This window comes from Trachemys scripta, chromosome 17 (assembly GCF_013100865.1).
Source record: "Trachemys scripta elegans isolate TJP31775 chromosome 17, CAS_Tse_1.0, whole genome shotgun sequence".
Classification (NCBI taxonomy): Eukaryota; Metazoa; Chordata; order Testudines; family Emydidae; genus Trachemys; species Trachemys scripta.
The window spans coordinates 15,978,759-15,991,239 of record NC_048314.1 but is presented as its reverse complement, the minus strand read 5'-3'; the positions used below and the strand labels follow the sequence as shown (position 1 = coordinate 15,991,239).

Sequence of the window (12,481 nt, the reverse complement as noted above, 5' to 3'; positions counted from 1 at the left end):
AACTAGGGGTCACAAAATGAAATTAATAGGCAGCAGGTTTAAAACAAATAAAAGGAAGTTTTTCTTCACACAATGCACAGTCAATCTGTGGAACTCTTTGCCAGAGGATGTTGTGAGGGCCAAGACCATAACAGGGTTCAAAAAAGAACTAGATAAATTCATGGAGGATAGGTTCATCCATGGCTATTAGCCAGGATGGGCAGGGATGGTGTCGCTAGCCTCTGTTTGCCAGAAGCTGGGAATGAGTGACAGGGGATGGATCACTTGATGATCACCTGTTCTGTTCATTCCCTCTGGGGCACCTGGCACTGGCCACTGTCGGAAGACCGAACACTGGGCTAGATGGACCCTTGGTCTGACCCAGTAGGGCCATTCTTATGTTCTCAAGTCACACACTGAGCAAGCGGCAGAGCCAGGAACAGAACCTACAAGGTCTGACTTGTAGTCCTGCGTTTTAACTCCTGCACTGCTTTCTGTTTGAATTGACTCTTGTAGGCAAAACACAGCACTGTAAGATCTGATCTTGGCAGGTAAAAATCCTTAGCTTACTTTTAAAATAAACTTCTTTTTAACAATTTTAAGGCTATACATATGATTGGTTAATGATTTTAAAATATAAACAGTTTGTTTTAGTTTTAAAACCATCTTAGTTGACCTTAAATGGACACTGTTAACTTGATGTTAATTTTAAGGGTTTTTCTGCTCCACTGTTGGTGATTTTAAGGGTTTTTTCCAGTAAGGAAGAGAAACTAACTAGCTAGAGCAGGGGAAACAGTGAAACTGACTACACAAAGTGCTGTCAAAGGCAGAATGTAGCCTTTTTTCTCACTAGTGCCTGTGAATTGTAGTAATCTTAGGCTAGGTCTACACTACCCGCCTGAATCGGCGGGTAGAAATCGACCTCGCGGGGATCGATTTATCGCGTCCCATTGGGACGCGACAATCGATCCCCAAATCGGCGCTCTTACTCCACCAGTGGAGGTGGGAGTAAGCGCCGTCGACAGCCGCAGAAGTCGATTTTGCCGCCGTCCTCACAGTGGGGTAAGTTGGCTGTGATATGTCGAATTCAGCTACGCTATTCACGTAGCTGAATTTGCGTATCTTAAATCAACTCCCCCCTGTAGTGTAGATGTACCCTTAGTTGTTGCTCATGGCTGTAGAAGGTACAAAGTTTTCAGGGAGAAATGAGATTTTAATTTTGAGTGCCCCTTTGTCTCTGAGCTACAAAATCAATGTCTTTACGTGCTTCGCAGCAGACCCACGTGAATATCGTAAGGGTGGTTTACACCAATGCACAGATTTTCACATTCATGGATTTTCCTGCCCCTAATAAAAGAGAAGAGGTGAAACAGCTGTAGAGAATTGGATCATTACCAGGATAACACCCTTTGCTGGGGACACAGAAGTGCTAGAAATCTTCTGTTAATCTGTTTATGGACATTGACTAAGGGGACTTCTACAGTCCTTCCTTTCCATGCATTTTCCTGTGAGGAATGTAGTGAACTGTGGTAGTAATATTTTCAAGTGAATTGCCATGTTCTGCTCACTCTGCCATCCTTTTGCCCTCCTTCTTCCTCTTTTTAGCCACAGCAAGTCCACTTAAATGAACACTTGGAAGAACAATAAACCTGTTAAAGGATTAAGTCTTGGCTGCCCACCAGTCTCAGTGGGGATTTAATGCTTGGGACAGCAATCCTTTCACACACCGGACAACTAAAGAATCCGCTTCCTATGTACCAAATAGTCAATGCTGATTATCAAGTCTCTTAAAATGATCCATCCCCTACATTAATCTTTATCTGTTCTATACATGAAGCAGAGCCTTCTTAAATCAATACCAGGATGTCAAACCTAATAAAGAAATGAAACAGTTGCCCGTTAGCAGTGTATGAGCAATTCATCACAGTCTCCCTGCCCAGGCCATCCTCTAAGAGTTGCCTTGGTTAGCAGTTTTTCTCTTCATATGTCTGTGCCTGGGAAAGGAAGGGAGGATGCATATCCAAAGGGAATACACATCCCTCTACAAATCTGTAAGGTTCAGCTGCAAGGCCGCACGAAAGCTGCAGAGCTCATCATTCGCTACCCAAGGAGTTAGCTACACCTTGAGTTCATGGGTCTTGGAGCTCCACATGAAGGAATTACTTTTATGTGCTGCCTAACTGGCTTTGAATAGCTTGGTCTCTTGCTAAATAAAGGCTTGGCATCACTGTACCAACTCCTCTGAGGATAGCAATCCTGTCCATTAGTCCTTTTCCCAGTCTAAAAATACCTCTTTCAGCCATTTTCTTTATGAAAATCCTCTTTTTTTAGTTAATAGCGGACTTTTCCTCTTAACGTAGATTCCCGATTTGAAATCCACATTGTCTTGTCTGTAACCAGTCACATGTGCACTCACCACTTCTCTTCAACCAGCCATTCTTTGTTCTATCCCTGCTACCCTGCTGTACAAACACCTCTAATGGTGCTTCTTTTCCATTCTGGATGGCTGAATCTCTTGCACTGCTTCTGGCTGGGCCTAATCCTCCCCACTTAATCTCATAAGGGGAGCATTTTCTACTGTGAGCTTTTCTACGAGTGTGCTTTTCAGAGAGTTTGGATAATAGGTTTTGGGCTTTTTATTCCATCTTGGAGAGACAAACCAATGCCCATCTGTGCAAGTGGAAGGCTGCCCTTAGGACTTGCAGCCCTGGTAGCATTACGCGGATGTGGGTTCTGTTTGTATTGTCCTTATGAACTATGTGGCATAAAAGGCTGTTTGCCTTCAACACGATTGTGCAAGTGCACTGAAGAAGAGTGGACACTGTACGGCGAAAATGACATTCCAGAATAGGAGGTTAGACAAGAACCGTAAGAGCCCATGAACTGACCTACCACCCAGATTGAATCTTTGCTTTAGGAAAGTGAGGACAGTGGTGGTGTCAGCCAAGAGATAGGGTATGTCTGAGGGCCACTGCTGCCCCTGTTTCTCTTTCACTCAGTTCCTTTGGGTGAGCAGCCTGATTCCCCGTGAGTTCAGAAGAACAGATGTCAGACATTTCAAGCCTTCAGGCAAGTGAAGGTTTGACTTCACACAGTGTTCCTGTGCAGTGCTTCAGTCTCTTCGCCAATGGTGCTGTCTCACTGCTAACCCTGTCTAAATTCATCCTCTGTTACTAAAGAAAAGTGGATCCCTGTAGAGTCTCCTTCAGGAATTTGTGGAATTTGCCTGCATAATTCCCCCTTGTGGGACCTCGCTTCATCCTAAAACCTACAGAGACAATGTCTTGACAGAGCAGAATCCTTATTCATGGCCAGTATAAAGGCATCAGCACCTATCCACTTCCTCCTGTGTCTGAGGCGCCTTAACCTGGAAACAAGGAGTGCACTTGGACTCCCTAGCTCTAATCTCCCTCCTCTTTGTTCACTGCTGTTTCTCATCTGATAAACAGAAAAGGAGGAGAAAGCAATGGACACCCAGCAGGTATCTGAGTCACACATGAAGAGTGCATCTAGCCAGCTGTCTTCTCTGCTCCTGGACCTGGTTCCATATCAGCATTTGATTGCAGATGGAGCAGATGCTGAAGTGCATTAGGGGAAAATGGACAAAGCTTCTGAAACCCTTTCTCAGCTGTACAGGGAGGGGTCACATCTGAGCCACAGGCTCTCATTGATGTGTCTCTGTCTGAGCTTCTGTTCTGACCCTAGTCAGGATCAGCCGTAGCTGCTGATGGAGAGAGTGGTACTCTACCTGTTGGGCAGACCATGTAACCTTTTTCTTCTTTCCTCTGTGATGGCTGTCTTTCCTGCCTCCCCCCCTTCCTGTTCTCCTCCCACTTTCACCAGGGCTGCATGATTTGGGGTCCCAACATGGTAAGGAAAGTTGGCTTGCAAACACAGACCCTTCAGGTAAGCACTTTAGGCAGGTTGGGATGTCCCGCTGTTTCAGGGTCAGGTTGGTTGTGGTTGTGAGGAATGCTGTGCTGTGGTCTCCCTTTTCCCTTCCTCCATACAGAGACTTTGGGGTTTCATTAGCCCTTCCCCTTAGTAAGTTTCACAGCAGATTGCCTTCTGGATCTCTCCTGCTTCATCTCCACCTCATGATATGTTCATTGTACCAATGCTTGCTTGCCTGCAGCCTCCCAAAACAGTACCATTTAGAGCTAGGACTTTGTTCACAAGAAAGGGAAGCCATCTCTTCTGTGTCTGGAGATTTTTTTCTGTCCCAACATCTTTGTGCCTGCCCCAACACTTTTTCAGGGGGCATCCTGGACCACTGACAAATACCTCTCCAGTAGAGCCCTGGGTGTTTGGTGGAGAGAGAGAACTTCCTTGAGGAGCATGCTGTGACTGACTGACTGACGCTGGCATTTTTTGCATTGCTTTTTCACCTAGAGGCTAAGACCCAGCCTTTACTCTGGTCTATTTCTCAGTCCCCAGAGCAGGGCCAAGACCATAAGTCATGAGAATGCTGACCTTTCTCTTGCAGGAAGTGGTGGTCTGCATATTTGTAGGAAGAGTTGCCTTTTCTTTGGTGGTTTTATAGTGTTTGATGGAACCTGCTGGACCTCTCCTAACTTCTGTTAGAGTTTGGATTTTGTTTTTCATTGGAGGTGTGCAGATCAGCCTGTGAGCCCTTTGCTAACCAGTATTCTGGCTGTCTGGGAACCATGCGGAGGCTACAGCTTGTAGGGGCTTTTTCTTTTACAGCCAGACTCATGAAGGTTTTGTGGTGACCGGGATGAGAGTTAGTTCCCTTTTACCTGAGCAGCACCGAAGCTTTATGTTTGAACTGGCCAAGGGTTCCCCATTTTGAAGCATTGCTAGGGGAGAGAAGAATTCCCTTCAGTTCCAGCCGTCACGTTAGTTGGGGCCTCTGAATTTGAGGGTTTTTCTCCCTTTCTGTTACACTTTGTAATGTATCCAAAGGGAAACAATTTTCCAGAGGCCTGATTTTTCCATGGTTGGGTTAAAATCTGCCTTTGTCAACCACTAACATTGCTTTTGCCCCTCTTTGCAGGAACTTGTGGCAGAGGTAATGGCTCTTATTGTATAGAGGCAGATCTTGAGTGGCTCAAGTCTGTTTTCCACCAATTCTGGTTCAGGTCTGACCTTCCACCCACAGAGGTGGTGTTTGTAGTATGGGTTGATATCGTAAGGATTGCTGCACAGTCTTACCCACGCTTTGGAGAGTCACGTTTACAAGTCGCATTGTTGGGACTAGTCGCAACTAGATTGTATGGTTAATGTCTTGTTAAGGAATCCCATCTCTTGTTTTTGGGCTGTTTTCTGTTGTGAGATGGTAGAAAAGGAGGTGTACAATAGGAAATTGGTAATTGCTGTAGTCTTCCTTCCTCCTGCAGTTTACCCTCCTTCACTCTTGTGGAGATGGGTATTGTCCTTTGTTTCAGCATCTCTCTGGTTGATTCTGGAAGTGGGTGGGCTGGTGTCTCGAATAGCAGACTTCAAGCCTTGTTACTTCCTGGCAGCTGGAGAATGATGCATAGGAGCAGTAATGGTGAGCATATCTGAAATCCACAGAGACACAAGATACACTGTGTCTCAGCACGTTTTCCATTGAACAGTGCAGGAAGACTTAAAACAAATCCAATTACCACTTGGTAGTTTTTCCTTACTCAAATGTCTGTTTGCAATTGCAGCATGTTCAGCAGACTTGTACTTGTAGGTACAGCTAATGGAAAACTGTCTTCATCCTTGACTATGCAGAAATGACATGCCTCTCTCTAATTGTTTTAAAAAGTGTGAAAAGTTGCAAGTATCTTCCTAGAAACTGAACTGGCTTCTCAACTCTTGCAGATGGTGCAAATTGTTTCCCTAGGGAAACACTGCAGTTCAGTACTCAGCTGTGACTACTTCTAGAACTTCTTCGGTGAATTGAACAAGATCATGGAAAATTCTCAACAGCTGATTTTCTTTTTTTTCCCTTTAGTGTTATTGAATGCTCAGCTACCCGTGTGTAGAGTCAGGCATACGCAGTGTACATTTCCCCCCTGCTCCTCCCACTGCTGCTGCTCAGAGAGCTCCGTTCTGACCTACAACACTCCCTGCTACTCAAGTCCTGAGCAGAGACTGCCAGTTGTGCAGAGTGATATGATGGTTCAGTGATGCAAAAAATTATCTGTTGGGGACTAGAATTAGATCATGTTCAATTCACTTGTGACTTAAACAGGATTTGACTCATTACTTTGAAAAAAGATTTGCATGCATATAATCAGCTGTCAATCTCTCAGCATTGTTTTGCTTTTCCTGTTTTGTTTTCCTTCTGCTTTTATATATATTTCCACTACCCACAGCAGGATTGCATGGTGGTATTAATAGTGCTGTGACATGCTGGCATCACTGAGTCTTGCCTGTGAAAACCACTTCCTCTAGTGGCTTAGTTTTGTGCATAAAATTGGAACCATACCTCTTGCTCAGCAGATCTAGCTAAGTGCATTCCTCTTTTGCTATATAAACTCCATTCCACTCTAGAAATCTTATTTCCTCCTCTCCTGTGCAGGGGCCTCAAGCTCTGCCTTCTCAAGAGCTACGTGCTGTGTTTGGTGGTGGTATTTACAGTGCAGTCATTAGTGCTGTGTCTGTGCATCTGATTGTGTTCTCATAGCTTCAAAAGAAAGTGAAATCAGCACCGTAGCACTGCTGATGGAGTTTGCAAAGAGAAACCAGCACCACAGCACTGCTGATGTGGCTTACAAAGAGAAGCCAGGAGTGTAGCAGTGTCAGTGGGGCCTATAAACATTTTTATTTATCCAGTATTTTCCTTGCGGAGATATTAGAAACCCAGCTAGATAAGTAGAGCTTTGCTTTTGTGTGTTCTCTCTCAACTTAGCATGGAGGCCACCCACACAGGGGAATAGAAAACTTGAGCCATTCATCTGCTACACTGCCCAGCACTGAAAAAGAGTGAGGTGAGTCGTGTGGCCAGGGCAGAGGCTGTTCAAGCAGAAGTGGCTACTGCCTTTCTTGTGGCAGTCTGGAGCCATTCACTGTCCGAACATTTCCTTCCTCATTAGCAAGAGTAACTAGAGGTCCAGTATTGCAGCATGAGATAAGAAGTTCTTTCAGTATTTCTCTGAGCGTTTACAATCTAGGGTACAGCAGCCTTGTATAACGCCCAGTATTCTTTAAACACGGGACGCTGCTGTTGGAAGCTGGGTGTCCAGTTCTAGCTAGTTGTCCGTGCAGTCTGGAATTAGCAGTAGCAGAGAGGATCAGAAGATCAGTAACAGCTTCATATTTTAAAAATACTGTGCTCTGGCTGACCTGGTGGGTGTAGAGTGGAGTCAGGATAAACTTGACAAGGGAACTCAACTTGGTTATTAGCTAGGCTGTTGCTGAGAAGGCGAACAGTGTGTGTGACTACTGATGCTATAAATGCTCTGTCAGCCGTTTAATTGAGTCCAGCTCTGTATTTATGATGTAGATGACTACGTCTCAGAATCAATTAACATCGACCTGTAAACACCCTGTCCTAGCTGCTGTGTGTAGTCACATCTCCCCAATAGGAGTAGAGCAACATCACATCTGCAGTAAGCGCATAGTGGGTTCATCTGCTGCCAGCTAATCCAAGGTAGTGTTTATAGCAACACTGACCGCTGGGACATCCTGAGACACTGAGGAGATTAGTGTTGTCCTCGATGCAAACAGTTGGAAATATTCAGTGATGCAGTTCCTGAAGTCCTGTCACAGAGAACGAGACACTGAGTCGAAATGATTTCAGTGTCAGGTAAGCTTTCAGGTGTGGGCAAGCTTGCCTTCCTACTGTCCTTGTGAGATAAGACCACTCCTGGGTTTGCTCATTATAGTGCCTCCAGAATGGCAGATGATACATGAATGCACTGACAGGTGGGGGAGAAGGGATTCCTTATACCTGTGTTATGCACAGCACACGTCATAGTCTCCTCTGGCCTAATTTAATTGAGGACCGCAGAAATATTTAACTGCCTCCCCAAAACAATTTCTGAATATACATGTGAATGTATGTAGGACTTCACTTGTGTTGGCTTTCTATAGCCACCCATCCATGCCTAGTGAGGAGAGAGACGCAAATAAACCTGCGGCCAGAACTTCATTTTAGGGAATAACAGCAGAGTTGCACACTGGTGCTAACTTTTCTAGTGCTGGTAGTTGGCAGCACCTCTTGGGAGGCTGTGCTAGAGCAGTACTAGTCTCAGGCAGCCTGGCATTTGCATGGCATGAGTTTGGGGAGAGTTAAATGCTCTTTCCCAAAGGCTCAGGTTGCACACTGCATGCTTTCTGGCTTCCCTGAAGTTAGTTTGGAAGCATTCAGCTTACAAACAAGCAAAGCTGTGGAGTTTGAGTCTGTCCCGATGCAGCCAGAGCCAAAGACTTGCTGACCCTGCAGAAGCCTCTCAGAAATGGGAAGAACAACAAGCCCTAACCAGTTTCCAAGATGAACTCTTAGCTGTGATTGTTGTTGTTGTTGTTGCTGCAATTCCGTTGAGTGAACGGACTCTCCTCTCCCCCCATTCCAAGTCAATATGGTTTTAAATGAGCAGCAGTGTTTCTAGGAGAAATCTCCTGGGCTCAGACCCTGTTGAAGTCATTGTAGCAGCCCATGCTGCAGCTGTGTGCTAGGATGGAGATTAGCAGGAATGGGAACCATATGGGACAGTATTTCAAACACACTGTGTTTTCCCCCTTTAAAAGTATGCTTCATGCTTGGCTCTTGTCCCAGCACGACTGCATAGTTTGAATTCCAGAGCTGCTCACTGAAATGTAGCAGAAAGGAGGGGCCTTGCTGGCTTGTTTTGTAAAAGACCCAATATCCCAAAATTGTTAGGCAAGAGCAGCAAGGTTAATTAATAGCCTACAGAGCATCTCCTGCAATGCTTCCTTCACAGCAGCAAGCTGAGTTCTTGTTTGTATCCTGTAAAGATCATGTAATAATAGATTTTGAGATTACATTTTGAGGGACTATTGAGGACAGAGAAGAGAGACCCATTAAGTACAGAACTTTGTCTGTATTAATTAACCCATATCCATCCCAACTTTTTGAATCTAATGTTATGGTATATTTGGACACTAAAGTGCTTTTGAATTGAGACTTAGGCTACATCTACACTACAGGGGGGAGTCGATTTAAGATACGCAAATTCAGCTACGTGAATAGCGTAGCTGAATTCGACGTATCGCAGCCGACTTACCCCGCTGTGAGGACCGCGGCAAAATCGACCTCCGCGGCTTCCTGTCGACGGCGCTTACTCCCACCTCCGCTGGTGGAGTAAGAGCGTCGATTAGGCGATCGATTGTCGCGTCCCAACGGGACGCGATAAATCGCTCCCCGAGAGGTCGATTTCTACCCGCCGATTCAGGCGGGTAGTGGGGACCTAGCCTAAGATCTGTCTTAAACTGGTTGAGGCAGACACTGTGCAAGCTTCCTTCACAAGCCCTTGTAGTATGCCTCAGTCTCAACCTGAAACATCTACCAGTTCAGCCTGCCTCAGTGCAGCGACTTGTATCATCACCCACTGATCCTCTAGAGCAGTGGTTCTCACGACCAGTCCGTGGACCAGCACTGGTCCCTGAGAGCTCCCTGACGCTGTTTAGGAAGGCAGCAAGCCGATCCCTCATATCAAAAAGGTTGAGAAACACTGTTGTAAACATAGACCAGGCCTGAGCTAAACCTGCCAGTTTTGTCAAGTACAGTAAAAGCTGTTTTATCCGGCACTTCACCAGTCGGAAAGCTCTGTAGACCGGCATTTCTGATCTTGGTTTAAATTCCAGTTTATAGTCCGATTGGCGTGGGGCTGGCAGGGGTTTGGGGCGCAGGAGGGGGTGTAGAGTGTGGGCTATGGGAGAGAGTTTGGGTGCAGGAGGAGACTTGGGGTGCCGGATCTGGGGGCTGTTCACCTCGGGCGGCCCCCCACAAGTGGCAATCTGTCCTGGCTGCTCCTAGGCAGATGCGCCGCAGATGGCTCTGCATGCTGACCCCGTCCCGCCCCAAGTTCTAGCTCCACAGCTCCCATTGGCTGGGAACCACGGCCAGTGGGAGCTGTGGGGGCGGCACCTGCGGGTGGAGGCAGCACACATAGCTGTCTGACGAGCAGCCGGGAGAGGTCACTGCTTGCAGGGAGCCAGCTGAGGTGAGCAGCCCCCGAATCCAGCACCCCGCACTCCCTCCTGCACCCCAACCTGCTGCTCCAAGCCCCCTCCCGCACCCAAACTCCCTCCCTCTTAGTTAACTGGCATTTTTCACTTACCGGCACCCCCCATTCCCCCAACATGCCAGATAAAACAGCTTTTACTGTACTATGAAAGTTTTGCTCTGTCCAGAATGGATTAGATTTATGCTACCAATTTCCTTACGCTTGCGACCTAAATCAGCTCTGAAGCTCATCTCCAAAGATGAAATGCTAGTTCATAAACCCCCTCTGCTGTAGAAACAAATGGGTCTGATTTTGAGTTCAGCGTTGTCTAGTCATTAGAGCAGGGCTATCGAAGGTCAGGAGGCCTGGCTTCTATTCCCAACCCTACCGCTAACTTTCCCTGCGAGCTTGGTCAAGCCATTTAGGTCCTTTTTGTGCTCAGTTTCCCAGTCTGTTTAATGAGAGATAATAGCTGCCGTTTGCAAAGCACTTTGAGATCCTCAGATGAAATGTACTATGTAAGTGCAAAGTTATATATATTGTATTGTGTATATGTCTCTTGTCCCCTGTAGCAGCAGGAAGTCCATCCTGCAGAACGCTCCCTAGGAGGATAAAGATAAATTAGTAGGGACCCAGGTCATGTTTGGGATGAAGATTTGCTCTAATTGGAGCAGAGAAATTCCATTGTTATGACCACAACGTTAAAAGTGCAGTTGAGCTGCCTTTTATTGTGGGTATTTGGTAGCTAGTCCACGTTCCCCATTCACATTGCTCCCCTTCCTAATTGAGGACTAGCCTGGAGCATGTGGCATTATCAGAATACTAACACCAGTGAGATCATGAAATATCAAGGGAGACAGGGCAGGCAGAATCAATCTGCTGAGCCAGAATGATGTCATGAGCCTGGAGTCTTCCTAGGGATTTAGTGTTTTGTGCCGGGCAAGTGAAAACGAATAAAAGTGGAGCCTTTATGCAAACAGTTGAAAGTAAATATGGAGATTAGACCTGTCAGCATTACTAAGGCCACACCAAAAGTTGACAGTCTCCCCAGAGCCAGCCCTGCTCATCTGTAAAGAAATGGGCAGGAAGGGAGAATAGCAGGCCCTGGAGCTGGACTCCTCTTAGCTACATGCATGTGAGAAGGATTTGCTTTTCTATTTTTTTTTTTTTGGTCTAGTCTTTTTAGCTCTGTTTCCAAAGCACCCCCCTCTATTCCTGTCTTGCGATTCAGTCTAGGCTCTGGAAACACAGAGAGAAACTAGCTCAGGCTCCACACACAGCACAAGAAGGGGAAACTACTCAAGGAGTAAGGTAAAATCTAGCTACTGACCTTTTCATTTTGTTTCGTGATCACTTTGTAGTGGTAAAGCTTTAATACTCAGACCCTGGCCTGAGGCATGTCTTGATTTCTCCTTGGTGTAGATTTTACTGCCATTGTACATTTTAAAGGTTTCCAAGATGAAAAATAAAGCTAAGGACTGAAACATACACCTCCAAATGCTCTCACTCTGCTTCAGGTGACGGACTTCGTTTTTACGATCTGTGCACGCCTCATCTATTAAGCACTGAGGTGAGCTGTTGAAATTCTGATAGTGAAACAGCTTGGTTTAAATTTTTGAGAGATTGCTCCCCCCCCCCCCCCTTTCTCGTAATGTAGCAGCATTTCTATCCAGTATGGTTTCAGCAACCTGCATTTGCACTTCTAGAAAATCATAGCAAAGTACTCTGCTTATGCAGTGCATTCAAGTCCATCGTCAGCAAGATGTACAACAGCTTCTCCCAAGCTTATTGGATGACTTGATTCTTCTTTCAGGCTTCCTGGCTACATTCCTGTGCATATTTTAAAATACACCAGTAACCATCAGATTTAGCCTCATTTGCCTCATTATTTAAATTCCTGCTTTTGAGTCATCCTGACTGCACTCCTCACCAGTAACAAATGCAGTGATATGTGAGGGTTTTCTTGTAGCTCTCTTGGCATGGTGTACTCCCTCCACCTTACTCCCATTCAGTACTGTCTGGGTAAGAGTCTGAAAGCAATAGGGTGACCAGATAGCAAGTGTGAAAAATCGGGACAGGGGGTGGAGGGTACTAGGAGCTTATATAGGAAAAAGCCCCAAATATCGGGACTGTTCCTGTAAAATCAGGACATCTGGTCACCCCAGAAAGCAAGGACGTGTGGCACAACAAAGTTTCATATAGACTGTGTATTTCCTTTCATCTTGTCTCCAGTAGACTCTCTGAGAGCCACTGAATGAGAGGTTGGTTTTAATGTAGAGTTCATTGCTCCTCAGGGCAATTAGCACTTCTCAAGTGGAAAGGAATAATGGCTTCTGTGATTGTAACTTAACCTATCTTTCAGCATAACTTTGAAG

The 12,481-nt window shown here is 45.8% G+C and overlaps 1 protein-coding gene across 9 annotated transcripts in view; it reads left to right on the top strand.

The window, feature by feature from the left end:
- The window catches only part of RAPGEF1 (Rap guanine nucleotide exchange factor 1), a 125,764-nt gene that overhangs the window by 88,393 nt on the left and 24,890 nt on the right, over positions 1-12,481 (top strand). The gene's annotated exons all lie outside the window — the stretch shown is intronic.